Genomic DNA, 13,116 nt, shown 5'->3' with positions numbered 1-13,116 from the left:
ACTATGAAAAAGAGCCAAACATATGTTCAATAACTGGAAAGTATAATTTATGAAATGAAAACACTCATTGGTTGGGCTTAACAGTTATTGGAGATAGCAGAAGAAAGGGCCAATGTGTTAACCTGGCCCTTTTCAGAAGTAGACACTAAGAAGGGATTAAACATGCAAGTGTTGTGTTACAGGAAGCACTTGGGAGAGAATATAGGGAGGTTGCTGGAAAAAGCCAGAGAGCCATCAGATTGGGATGCAAGTCTGATTCCAAGTGAAGGAGAGAGGAAAGGAAGGTTTGCTGGATGGACTGTCTGTGCAGTCTATGGAAGGTTTGGAAAGGGCAATGGAGAATCCTTGAGCCAAGTCTGCCACCAGAAGGGTCTGTGTTTCCCAGAAGCAAGTTTGCCTTTGTTCCCTGCCACACTCATTTATGGCAAGTATACCCTTGATGCAAACGCATCAATAGTTTTCAGAACACAGTCTGGATGTATGTCTGTATTATCTTACCTTTAACAACATTGCTTTCCACAGATATACTTTCCTAGTTCACCACCAGTAAAACCTTCAGCAGTTGAGCTGCAGACTTCTGCCAGAGACTTTCCTCGTTCCATACTGTTGGCCTGCCAGGTAGTAGGCAAGACAGTCAAATCCTCATCTTTCCATCCTGCTTTCTCAGAACATTCCTGATTTTACCTGTGTTATTCCAGGTACCCCTTAAAAGCAGACATTAAGAGTGTGTTCAGGGAAATGCTTCTTACAGAAAATGGAAAAGGGACTGGGGGAGGCTGTGATAGCCATCATATCACAGTTCAAGTTTGGCCTGGAGTGAAGGAGAGGTGGAGGGAACATTAGGTGTCATGTAGTCTAAGGAAAGTTCAGGAATGCCAACAAGGAGTCCTCAAGCCAACATGAGCCATCAGAGGATTCCTTAGTGTTTGACCAGGAGCAGCCCATGAGAACTTGTGGCCTAAGCACAAACAGTCATGGATTTCACAATATAACAACTTGGGCCCTCACTCAATTATGTTTCTGGTAGCTGGTGGCCTGGAAGGCAATTCTCAATATCAGTATAGTCAGCAAACATGAAGAAAGATTATTAGGAATCATATATTGTGGGCATACCTGGGTGGCTTAGTCAGTTGAGCGTCTGACTCTTGATCTCAGCTCAGGTCATGATCTCATAGTTCAAGAGACCACTAACAGCTCAGAGCCTTCTTGGATTCTCTCTCTCCTTCTCTCTGCTCCTCCCCAGCTTGTGCACGCACACACACACACACACACACTCTCTCTCTCTCTCTCTCTCTCAAAATAAATAAAATGAATTTTTAAAAATAAAAAATAAAAAAAGAAATTATACATTCTGAAAATGGAAGGGATATAAGATTATAAATAATGAACACAACAAATGAACATTAAAAAATAATGAACAAATAATGGGACATTTTAAGTGATCTAACAGATGTGCAAATTGAGTCTCAGAATGAGAAGAGAAAGAGAATGGAACCAAAAAAAGAGCGAGAGCAAAAAATTGTTGAAATTTCCACAAATTTGTGGAAATAATTTACTTACCTACCAAAGAAGCTCAACACATTCCAGGCAAGATAGATACAGGAAAAGCACAACTAAGTATATCGCAGTCCAACAACCAAAAACTAAAATAAAGAGATATTGGAAGTATCCAGAGAAAAACATTTCGTACAGAGGAGCAATGATATATGATGGTATTTCATCATGGAACTGATATTTCATGAGAAACAATAGATTCCAGAAGACAATGGAAAAACATTTTTAAAGTACTTCTGGAAAATTCTTGGACATGGCCAAATGATAAACCATAAAACAAGTCTCATGAAATTTCAAAAATATTAAAATTTTACAGAGTATGTTCCCTGGCCACAATGGAATTAGAATAGAAAGGAAAACATAAAACTGTGTTTATTTACAAATGATATGATGGTTTATACAGAAACATCACAATGAATGTACAAAGAACTAGTAGGTTTAATATGTGAATTTTAAAGGTCATAAAATAGAAGCTTAATATACAAAAATCGGGGTGCCTGGATGGCTGAGTCAGTTAAGCATCTGGCTTCGGCTCAGGTCATGATTTCACAGTTTGTGAGTTCGAGCCCCATGTCGGGCTCTGTGCTGACAGCTCAGAGCCTGGAGCCTGCTTCAGATTCTGTGTCTCCCTCTCTCTCTACCCCTCCCCTACTCACGCTCTGTTTCTCTCTCTCTGTCTCTCAAAAATGAATAAATGTTAAAAAAAAATTTTAAATATATACAAAAATCAATCATAGTTCTGTTTACCGGCAAATAATCAGAAGATGAAATTTTAAAACACCATTTACAATAGCATCAAAAATAAACTGCTAAAGGGGTGCCTGGGTGGCTCAGTCGATTGAGGGTTCAACTTCAGCTCAGGTCCTGATCTCCAGGTTTGTGAGTTCAAGCCACACATGGGGCTCTCTGCTGTCAGTGCAGAGCCTGCTTTGGATCCTCTGTTTCCCTCTCTCTCTACCCCTCCCCCAGCTCTCTTCCCCATGTGCACATACTTTCTCTCAAAAATAAACATTAAAAAAAAAAAAAACTACTGGGGCACCTGGGTGTCTTAGTTGGTTGAACGTCTGACTTTGGCTCAGGTCATGAACTCACAGTTAGTGAGTTTGAGCCCTGCATCAGGCTCTGTGCTGATAGCTCAGAGCCTGGAGCTTGCTTCGAGTTCTGTGTCTCCTTCTCTCTCTGACCCTCCCCTGCTTGCGTTCTCTCTCTCTCTCTCTCAAAAATAAATAAACATTAAAAAAAATAAAATACTTAAAATTAAATTTACAAAAATTGTGTAAGACTTCTACAGTGACAAATACAAAATATTGATAAGACATATTAAAGAAAATCTAAATAAATGGAAAGTTATATCATGATCATGGATTAGAAGACACAATATAATTAGATTAATAGTCTTTCCAAAATGATCTTTATTTTTTTTTATGTTTATTTATTTTTGAGAGAGAGAGCTTGCACGTGCACAAGTGGGAGAGGGCAGAGAGCGAGGGAGACACAGAATCTGAAGCAGGCTCCTGCTTTCAGTGCAAAGCCCACGGTGGGGCTTGAACCCATGAACCAAACTCATGACCTGAGCCAAAGTCAGACACTCAACTGACTAAGCCACCCAGGCACCCCCCAAAGTGATCTTTAAGTTCAACACAATTCCAATAAAAATCCTAACAGGCTTTTTTTTTTCTAGAAATAGACAAGCTGATTCTAAACATTTTCTGGAAGTAGAAAAGACCTAGAGTAACTGTCTTGAAGAAAGAACAAAACTGGAAGCCATAAGCCCCCTCATCGTAGGACTGTTTAAAGCTGGAGTAATTAAGATGCTTTGGTAATGATGTAATGATTGATAAATAAAGGGAACTGAAACGGAAAGCTGACTGACAACATAGCGACGAAGGTCATTTGATACGGAAAGTAAAGTCTTTTCAAGAACTGGTGCTGCACAAGTTCTCACTGATTTGGCCTCCCCAAACTGCCATCTCTGTTCAGTTCAGTAAGACCTCTGGGATTTGTCTGCACGAAGCCTAGAAACTACTACAGGTAACCTGGGACAATCACAGGGTTCACCTGATTGTTTCCTCTCTCTCAGAGCTGACAGGACTGGGCTGCTAGTTGTCTAATGCCTGAAAGCAAGTATTAAATACATTTTGTCCAGTTTCTTGTTATGGGAGAAGGTGAATCCAGGCCCTGTTTCCACCATGACTGAAACAGAAGCTGATGTGCTTTTTTTTTTTTTTTTTTTTTTTTTTAGCAGTCTTCAAGCCTAGTGCTGGAGCTTGAACTCACCCCTGTGAGATCCAGACCTGCACTGAGATCAAGAGTCTGACACTTAACCAACTGAGCCACCCAGGTGCCCCTGATGTCACTTTTAAAAGAGCTTCTGTCTGCTCTGTGAAGATAAATTGTCATGGAGCAAAAATGGAAGAAAGGAAAGCAGAGTCCATTCGGGAAGTATTTGTAGCAGTCCAAGTGAGAAACGGCAGTGCTTAAATTAGTGCAGCAGCCATCAGAACGGACACCAGTCAGCTGCTCAGTGCATGTCAGTGTTAGAGCTGGCGGAACCTACTGATAGGTTGGATTTAGAGCAGCAAGAAGAGTATAGACGTGGACATTAAGAGTAATAGAAGTTTGGGGCCTGAAAATCTGCCTGGATGCTATTTACTGAGAGAAGACAGAGTATGAGAAGATTCAGGGGTTTTTTGATGGGGGTGGGAGGTAAGGAAGCAAAGAGTCTGAAGCCTCCTTTCTTTGTCTAGAAGTGTAAAAGATAAAATTCAGAAATTGATTTTTAAATTTTTTTTCAATGTTTAGTTTTGAGAGAGAGACAGAGACAGAGTGCTAGTGGGGGAGGGGCAGAGAGAGGAGACACAGAATCCCAAGCAGGATCCAGGCTCTGAACTGTCAGCACAGAGCCCCACACAGGGCTCAAATCTACAAGCTGTGAGATCATGACCTGAGCCAAAGTTGGATGCTTAACCAACTGAGCCACCCAGGCACCCCAGGAATGGATTAAAAAAATTTTGTTTTCCTTGGGGATCCTGGCTGGCTCAATAGTGTTGCATGCAACTCTTCATCTGAGGGCTATAGGTTCAAGCCCCATGTTGGGCATGGAGCCTACTTATAAATAAATAAATAAATAAATAAATAAATAAATAAATAATAAAATTCCTCCCCCACTCATTCTCTCTCTCTCTCTCTCTCTCTCTCTCTCTCTCTCTCAAAAAAAAAAAATTTTTTTTTAAGTGGGGGGACCTCGGTGGCTCACTCGGTTAAGGGTCAGACTTCTGTTCTCACAGGTTCATGAGTTTCAGCCCCACATCGGGCTCTGTGCTGTCAGCACAGAGCCTGGTTGGGATCCTCTGTCACCCTCTCTCTTTGCCCCTCCCCACTCTTCCCTGTCTCTCTCTCTCTCTCTCTCTCTCTCAAAAAATAAACATTTAAAAAAATTAAAATATTTTTTCTTACATTTTTATGGCATATTATATGTCTCTCTTCTCTAGACCATGAGTTCTCTGAAGAGTCATTGTCTTATTATTCTGATGTCACATACAATGCACACAGTAGTCCTTTAATGTGTGTGTTTCTGTATGAAACTGGGGGATTTGATCAACTTGATGTCAGGTGGAGAGCTGAGTGTTCTGGGTTACAGGAAGGCTAATACTGAATCCCCGGAAAAGATCTAGAATACTCTGTTATTCATTCTTAGAAACCAACATAGCCCAGTAAGGATAAAAAATGTGTATGAAATCATAAATACGGTGTTTATATAACCTTAGATGGAAATAATCAGAGAAGATGCCTTGTGATTTTGATATCATTTGTTTCCACAAAGAATAAAAATCCTTCTTTGAATTGAAAATACAGAGGTGAAATGGAGAATGGGCTCAAGTATGTGTCTAATAACATGCCAAAATATCTAAATACACTGCTTAAAAGCTAGTCTTTCTCAACTGAGTGCTATAGTTTATAACGTAACTCCTGCAGAGCTTTTCATGGTCCTAAATGGCTTTATTTTTATGATCGTTAGCTGCAGTGTTAAAAATGCCAAATCAACGCTGCATTCTGTGGGAATGGATGGGAGGAGAAAGGTAACCCTAAATGGTAACAAAAGGCCCTGCTGCCTAAAACTTCAGTTGTATTCGAAATTTTCACTATCAGACTCACTATTTAGGGTAAAGTACTGCCTTAAAAAATAGCCATTAAAATTTGTTAAATGTCTTATTATGTGAGTTAACACAGTAAATATTTTCTAGTATAGGGAGAATGTATACAGTGGTTACAAGCTGTTGTACTATAGACCTTCTCTGACTTACCAGCCTAGTGACCCTGGATAAGAGAGGTTTAACCTCTCTAGGCCTCAATTTATTAATCTATGAAATGGGACTAGTAATATCTACCGCACTAGGTTGTCGTAAGGTTTAAATCAATAATGAAGGTAAAATTCCTCTAAATCAGTTCTTGTACCTTTAGTTAGCTAAGAAAGAACAGAGCATAATGAAATAAGACCCTGGACAGGTTATATTTTAATGCGATGGATGGGACTGGAGAAGGCCTTAAGCATAGAGAGTCACCATGGAAGAAAAGAAAGGGTCTTGGCTGAGAATGTTAGTGAACAGAGGGTATGATGGGGATTCTCAGAGGCATTGGGGACACTCCAGAAGGAGGGATAGGGCATCATCACCAATAGAAGATTGGAAGCTGGTGCAAAAAAACCCATGGTTACTTGACAATTTTACTTAGGACAGATCCAAGTAAATACCTAATCTTAACATAGGACAAAGAGTTCTTAAGTTTGGAAACAAGGGAAGAAATAATATACACAAATTAATTATGTTTGACCACAAAAAAATCTTAACTTTTCTACTTTAAAAACATTTAAAGAATGTTTAAATGAATAGAAGCTTCATGAACAGAAATTATTTTCAAAGATCCCATCAAAGGCCTTCCAGGTAAAGACGGGCATATCTGCCTTTTCTTGCTCCTCTCACAACCCTACTAAAACAACATTGAAGGGATTTGCATAAAGGCTTGCCCCTCCGCTGCCAGATGAAGAGGAAAGAGAAAGGAGGCAACAGAAGCAAGATTTTGAAGCTACAAAACAGATGGCTTAGCAAACCCTGCAAAATAGAATAGTAAGTCAGGAAAGCTGACATTCATCTCAATTTACACTGCAGGATCTCCATGGGTTCAGGTAGTGGCAGCCTCTGGCACCTCTGGAGGTAGGGAAGTGGAATAAGAAGAGCTAGAAAAAGGACAGTTGGTTGAGAGTCTACTAAGAAATTGGACCCCAGGTCTTCTGCTTACTCTGAAGCTGGGCCATCAGGGTGACCTCGTGAGACCATAAGGGTTTATTCTCGGGAGAGATTAGCACAGTTGACATCAGGCATAATTGCAAGTGGGGCATATAGTACTGAACACAGATCCCGAGACACCTTGGCCTCTTCTCCCAATCAGCAACTGGCAGCCTTGTTTTTATGAAAAGAGATCAGAAAAGTTTCCTTTAAGGAATTTGGCCAGCCCAATAAATCATATCTAAATATACTGACAGTAGTGGTCCCCAACTACCCCTTTGTGAATGTCCCCTTTCCCCTCCCCTCTTGGAGCCTATAAGCAGCTTTTTTTAGTTCCCTACTCTTGAGGAAATGAAAACAACCAGACATCTGAAGGAAGTTTCCAGTATGAAAGACAGAAACCAAAGAAATAAACAGAAAAAAAGCAACTTGGAGGAAACAAACCACATGAGAGAAAAGAACACTTTTTAAAAGAAATGCTGCCATTAATATTTTGAGAGAGATAAGAAAAGGTATTGCCAATTAATCAAGAATAGGATACTATTTTGAAAGGATGCAGAGGTCCCTCAAAAGAAAAAGAAAATCTCTTGAAGCTAAAAACATGATGTCAAAAATAAAAACTCCATAAAGGGGATGAAAAAATTGGCACCTGGGTGGCTCAGTTGGTTAAGCGCCAGACTTTGGCTCAGGTCATGATCTTCAGGTTCGTGAGCCCAAGCCCATGTCGGGCTCTGTGCTGACTCAGAGCCTGGATTCTGTGTCTCCCTCTCGCTCAGTCCCTCCCCCACTCACCCTTGTCTCTCTTCCAAAAAATAAACATTAAGAAAAATTGTTTAAATGGTTGAATGAAAAAATTAAGAAAAGTTTCCAGTAAGCAAGGTAAAGGCAGATGAAAAATGGTAAAAGTAGACAGAAACATTGGGAGACCAGCTAGAAATTGTGAAATCCTAATAATAGGAATCCAGAAATAGAAGAAAATGTATAAGAATGTTCAAAATAAAAAATCAATAAAATTTCTCAGAACTGGAGCACATGAGTCTACAGATTAAAAGAGTCCATTGAGAGCACAGTACAATGGATAAAAATAGGTCCACACCAAGGCACATGTGATGGTTGATTTTATGTGTCAACTTGGCTAGGCTGCAGGATGCCCAAGAATGGAGTCCTTATTTTACACTCATGGTGTCCTAAACTTTGCAACTATTTTATTTTATTCTTATGTAGTTATATTCTGGGATAAATGTGTTTTGTTTTGTTTTGTTTTTCCAATTAAGATGTTAGTGTTTGTATAGAAAAAAAAAGTATATCTTTTAAAGAGGGTCATCAAATTGAAATTGAAGTATGGAAGCAATAAAATTATTATCATGCTTTCTCTTAAAAACAGCTGTTATATTTTTTAAAACCATGAGCCTGTTAACTGTGTCAAAATACATAGAGACCTTTGGCATTTATTGTATCAAGGAGGACTTACTCTACCATATGGTGCCTGAGCTGATGACATCGATTTATATAATCCTGAGAGTGTTCCTTGTACATGTGTTAAGCATCAAGGTGAAGTGCTATGACTATCAAAGATAGCCAAATCAGGAGCCATAAGCAGCTGGAACCAGGAAAAGAATTGTGATACTTCGTTTTGCACACAAGCTTGTTTTTCTGCAATTACCTTTCTTACATATAGGTTATGCTACCACTAGATGGCAGCACAGCGGTGTCCTGGTGGTCTTTATATTACAAGTCAATGGGGTGCCTGGGTTGCTGTCTGTTGAGCGTCGCTCTGGGTTTTGGCTCAGGTAATGATCCCAGGGTGGACGCATTGACCTCCTCATGGGGCTCCACCTGAGCGTAGAGCCTGTTTAAAATACTCTTTCTCTCTCTCTCTCTGCCCCCTCCCGTGCTTGCACTCTCTCTAAAAAAATAAAAAATTAAAAAATTTAATTTAATTTAATTTAATTTAATTTAATGTAATTTAAATCAAAACTACTAGTCAAATCAGAACCAGGAAACTGGCTTGAGGACTCCCCATAAGCCTGACTGAAACTTAGAATTGAGACTCACTCACATTGCCTACATTCATCCATCTGCACATCCATCCATTCTTCCATTCAACAAATATTAAATGCTTTGAAAAAGAACTCTTAATAATGATGTAGTTGAATTTAAAACAATATTCCCAGAACCATATTTTAAAATAACTTAAGGAGACAGAGCTCCTGGGTGGCTCAGTAGATTAAGCCTCCGACTCTTGATTTCAGCTCAGGTTGTAATCTCATGGTTTGAAAGATCGAGCCCTGTGTCGGGCTCTGCACTGACAGTGTGAAACCTGCTTGGGATTCTCTCTCTCCCTCTCTCTCTCTGCCCCTCCCCTACTCATACTCTGCCTCTCTCTCTCTCAAAAAAAAAAAATAAATAAACATTAAAACAATTTTAAAAATAAAATAACTGAAGGAGACTAGACAGAAAAGAAACAGATTGAAGTACATTGTTCCTGACGGTTGATATAGATGGCAAAGTCCAAAAGTAGGCACTGCATGTTTTTTGCTTTTTCTTTTGTGAAAACAAACAATTTTCTTTTATGTACAGAAAATTCAACAGTGTACACTTAGCCCAGTTTGGTGGCCAGTTCTTTAGCCTTTGCTTTTCCAGCTTGGTAATGCCAGCAACCCACTTTGGACCCAGGATGTTACCTCCCCAGTGATGGCGTATGTCATCATATCTGTCATTGTAATTGGTCCTGATAGCTTCCACCAGCTTAGCCAGAGTTCCTTTGTCTTCTGAGTTAATGTGTGTGAAGGTGACAGTAGTGCAGGTCTTCCTGGTCTTCCTGTGGACCACACACTCCAGGCTGGCCTTCTGCCTGATAATTCAGTAGGTAACCACCATCTAACAACACAGGGCATGCAGGAAGACAACCAGCTCAATGCGATCCACATCATGTGCAATCACCACCAGGTGAGCCTTCTTGTTTTCTACCAAGGTGGTGACATATAAACCCCAGCTCGAAGGACAGGAGGCCTCTTAGTGGGGATACCCCTTTTGCCAGCAGCTTTCTTCTCAGCCTGAGCCAACAGTCTCTACTTCTCTTGCTTTGACCAGAGGTCTGTATTTGTGGGCCAGTATAAGCAGCTGAATAATTGTTTGGCAGTGCAAAGCTGGGTGATCTGCTTAATTGCAGGAGGAATTTTCAGACGTTTATAGAGAACAGCCTTTGCTGCTGCAGCAGGATGTAGGTGGGGTGGGGGCGGCATTTGACAAAGCAGGTGAGATCCCTTTTGGGCTCAATGTCCTATCTGATGCCAAAATTCTTGGCCCTTTTCACCAACAAAGGATTGACCACCTTCTCAGCCTCCTGCTTCTTCATGACAGCAGGGACTGGGGCCACCCACTTCCCCTTAGCCTTCTTTCCATTCGACATTTTGGATGGCTGGAGGGGAGAGTGGCTCTGAGTGTTTTTAAACACAAGGAATCAAGCATTAGTTTTGACTCAATGAGGGAGCCTCAGGAGTCATTTCTTGAGATCAGAAATCCCAAATAATTCAAGGTCAAAACTTTGGAACAGGAATAACTAGTCATCAGAGTCAGGAATAAGGTTGTGTTGATGAATTATGGCTGCTACTCCTTGTGGATCCAGGAAGTTTTATAGAGCTGTCACACAAACAGCTGCTGACAGAGGCCATTTGATACTCAGCATATTGATTTTTAACTATTATTTTCCTTCTACACTATTACTTTGCTTACACATTTGCCTCTTGTGTACTTTCTTCCTGCTCTGTTGTTCCTAGCCTAAATTTCATCTACATTTGCTAAGAGTTTTACCTTTGCTAAGAGATCTTGGTATGACTCCTCCGATAGTAAGGAGGCAAGTGGGTTAGTCTTACAATCCAACTTCTTTAATTCAAACTGCCTTTTCAAACACATCCTAAAGGGCAAAATTTGGCATCCTCTAATGGTCGAAAGTGTGACTTTATTCTTCCTGTATATAGAGAGAATAACATAGAGAATAGCTTTGTCCCCTAAAGTAATGGCTTTTAAACCTTTTGGAATTTGACCTTCGATCAGAAACGCGTTTTACTTCACAGCTATGCCAACCCTGGGACTGTTTGCTCTCAAATCCATTCCTTGCTCTTCCTCTGCCAAGTTTTAAGGAGGCTGATCCCAAGAGGCTGTATTTCCACGGCTCCCAAGTTACGTTAACTGATTTCTGGGTGGGTGCCACTCATGTGCAGTCCTGCCCTGACATTGGAGGGTGGGAGGAATGGGAAAGCCAGGATGATTCTCCCCATCTTTCTCTGCCTGCAGTGCATCTTTGACAGTGACTAGCTCTTCTCTGTGGCTCCAGCTCCAGCCAAAAATGTCCCCCTGCGATTTAAGCTTCTCCAGGATGACCTCAACTCTGGGACCCAGCAACACTGCTACTTCCCTTTATCCCTCCAGTCGAAAGGTATGTGGTTTCTGCCATTGCTGATCTCTGGGTTGTCTTATCTTCCCTTATTTGGCTTCTCTACCTATTCATCATTTGTGAAACAAGTTTCCTGTGTTAAATTCCCTCTGTTAAAAATACTCTGACCATGGGGGTACCTGGGTGGCTCAGTGGGTTAAGCATCCACGTCTAACTCTTAATTTTGGCTCAGGTCATGATCTCGTGTTTCACGAGTTCAAGCTCCACTAGGGCTCTGAGCTGACAGTGTGGAGTCTTTTTGGGATTTTTTCTTTCTCCCTCTTTCTCTGCTGCTGCCATCCTCTCTTTCTCAAAATAAATAAACTTAAAAAGAGAACACTCTGACCATGATATCTTTTTCCTGATATTTACTTATATCACATACGGGGGAACCGCCACCTTCCAATAATTCGCCAAAATGACCAACACAAAGGGAAAGAGGAGAGCTACTCGCTATATGTTCTCTAAGCCTTTTAGAAAACATGGAGTTGTTCCTTTGGCAACATACATGCGAATCTACAAGAAAGGTGATATTGTGGACATCAAGGGAATGGGCACTGTTCAAAAAGGAATGCCCCACAAATGTTACCATGGCAAAACTAGAAGAGTCTACAATGTTACCCAGCATGCTGTTGGCATTGTTGTAAACAAACAAGTTAAGGGCAAGATTCTTGCTAAGAGAATTAATGTATGTATTGAGCACATTAAGCATTCAAAGAGCTGAGACAGCTTCCTGAAGCGTGTGAAGGAAAATGATCAGAAAAAGAAGGAAGCCAAGGAGAAAGGTACTTGGGTTCAACTGAAGCGCCAGCCTGCCCCACCCAGAGAAGCACACTTTGTAAGAACCAATGGAAAGGAGCCTGAGCTGTTGGAACCCATTCCCGATGAATTCATGGCATGATAAGTGTAAAAAAAATAAAAGACGTCAAGACTGTAAAAATAAAATAAATAATAATAATAATTATATCACATACATATATGGGGAACAGAAGTAAATGCTTCATTAACAATATTCCTTTTACTGTTTACAGACTCTGATATTCCTATTTTGTTCTACTGCACCTTTTAAAATGCCAATCACAACCTGTTAAATTGAGTTCATAACTCACTGATGGGTTGTATCTCACTAATGGAGATTTGGAAAACAGTGTCTTAGAGACCATATTTATTCATTTTTACTTTTTAGAAAGAAGATTCACAGTAAACTTACCCTTTTAGGTGCACATAATAAGAATTTTGAAAATTATATATAGAATATTTTCATCACCTCCAAAAGTTCCCTTGTTCTTTTTTGTAGTTAACCCCTCTCTCCATCCCTAGGCCCTAGTAACCACCAATGTATTTTTTTGTCCTTGTATTTTTATCTTCTCCAGAATGTCATATAAGTAAAATCATATACTATAAGGTCTCCTGAATATGTTTTTTTTCACTCAGCACAATGCTTTTTAGATTCATTTGTATTTACCCAAAGGATACAAAAATACAGATTTGAAGGGGTACATCACCCTGATGTTTATAGCATTATCAACAATAGCCAAACTATGGAAAGAGCCCAGATGTCCATCAGCTGATAAATGGATAAAGAAGATGTGGTATATATATACAATGGAATATTACTCAGCCATCAAAGAGAATGAAATCTTGCCATTTGCAATGACATGAATGGAACTAGAAGGTATTATGCTAAGCAAAATAAGTCAGTCAGAGAAAGACAAATACCATATGATTTCACTCATATGTGGAATTTTAAAAACAAAACAGATGAACATATGGAACAGGGAAAAGGGGAGAGGGAAGCAAACCAAAGAGACTCTTAACTATGGAGAACAAACTGAGGGTTGGTGG

The 13,116-nt window shown here is 40.1% G+C and overlaps 2 pseudogenes; one reads left to right on the top strand and one right to left on the bottom strand.

Annotated features, from left to right (window-relative positions):
• Positions 1-9,327: 9,327 nt before the first annotated feature.
• On the bottom strand, positions 9,328-10,686 carry LOC123587817 (annotated as a pseudogene).
• Positions 10,687-11,663: 977 nt separating this feature from the next.
• Positions 11,664-12,204, top strand: LOC123587818 (annotated as a pseudogene).
• Positions 12,205-13,116: the final 912 nt, after the last annotated feature.

The sequence above is a fragment of the Leopardus geoffroyi genome, chromosome D3 (genome assembly GCF_018350155.1).
Source record: "Leopardus geoffroyi isolate Oge1 chromosome D3, O.geoffroyi_Oge1_pat1.0, whole genome shotgun sequence".
In the NCBI taxonomy this organism is placed as follows: domain Eukaryota; kingdom Metazoa; phylum Chordata; class Mammalia; order Carnivora; family Felidae; genus Leopardus; species Leopardus geoffroyi.
This window is presented reverse-complemented; position numbering and strand designations above follow the sequence as displayed.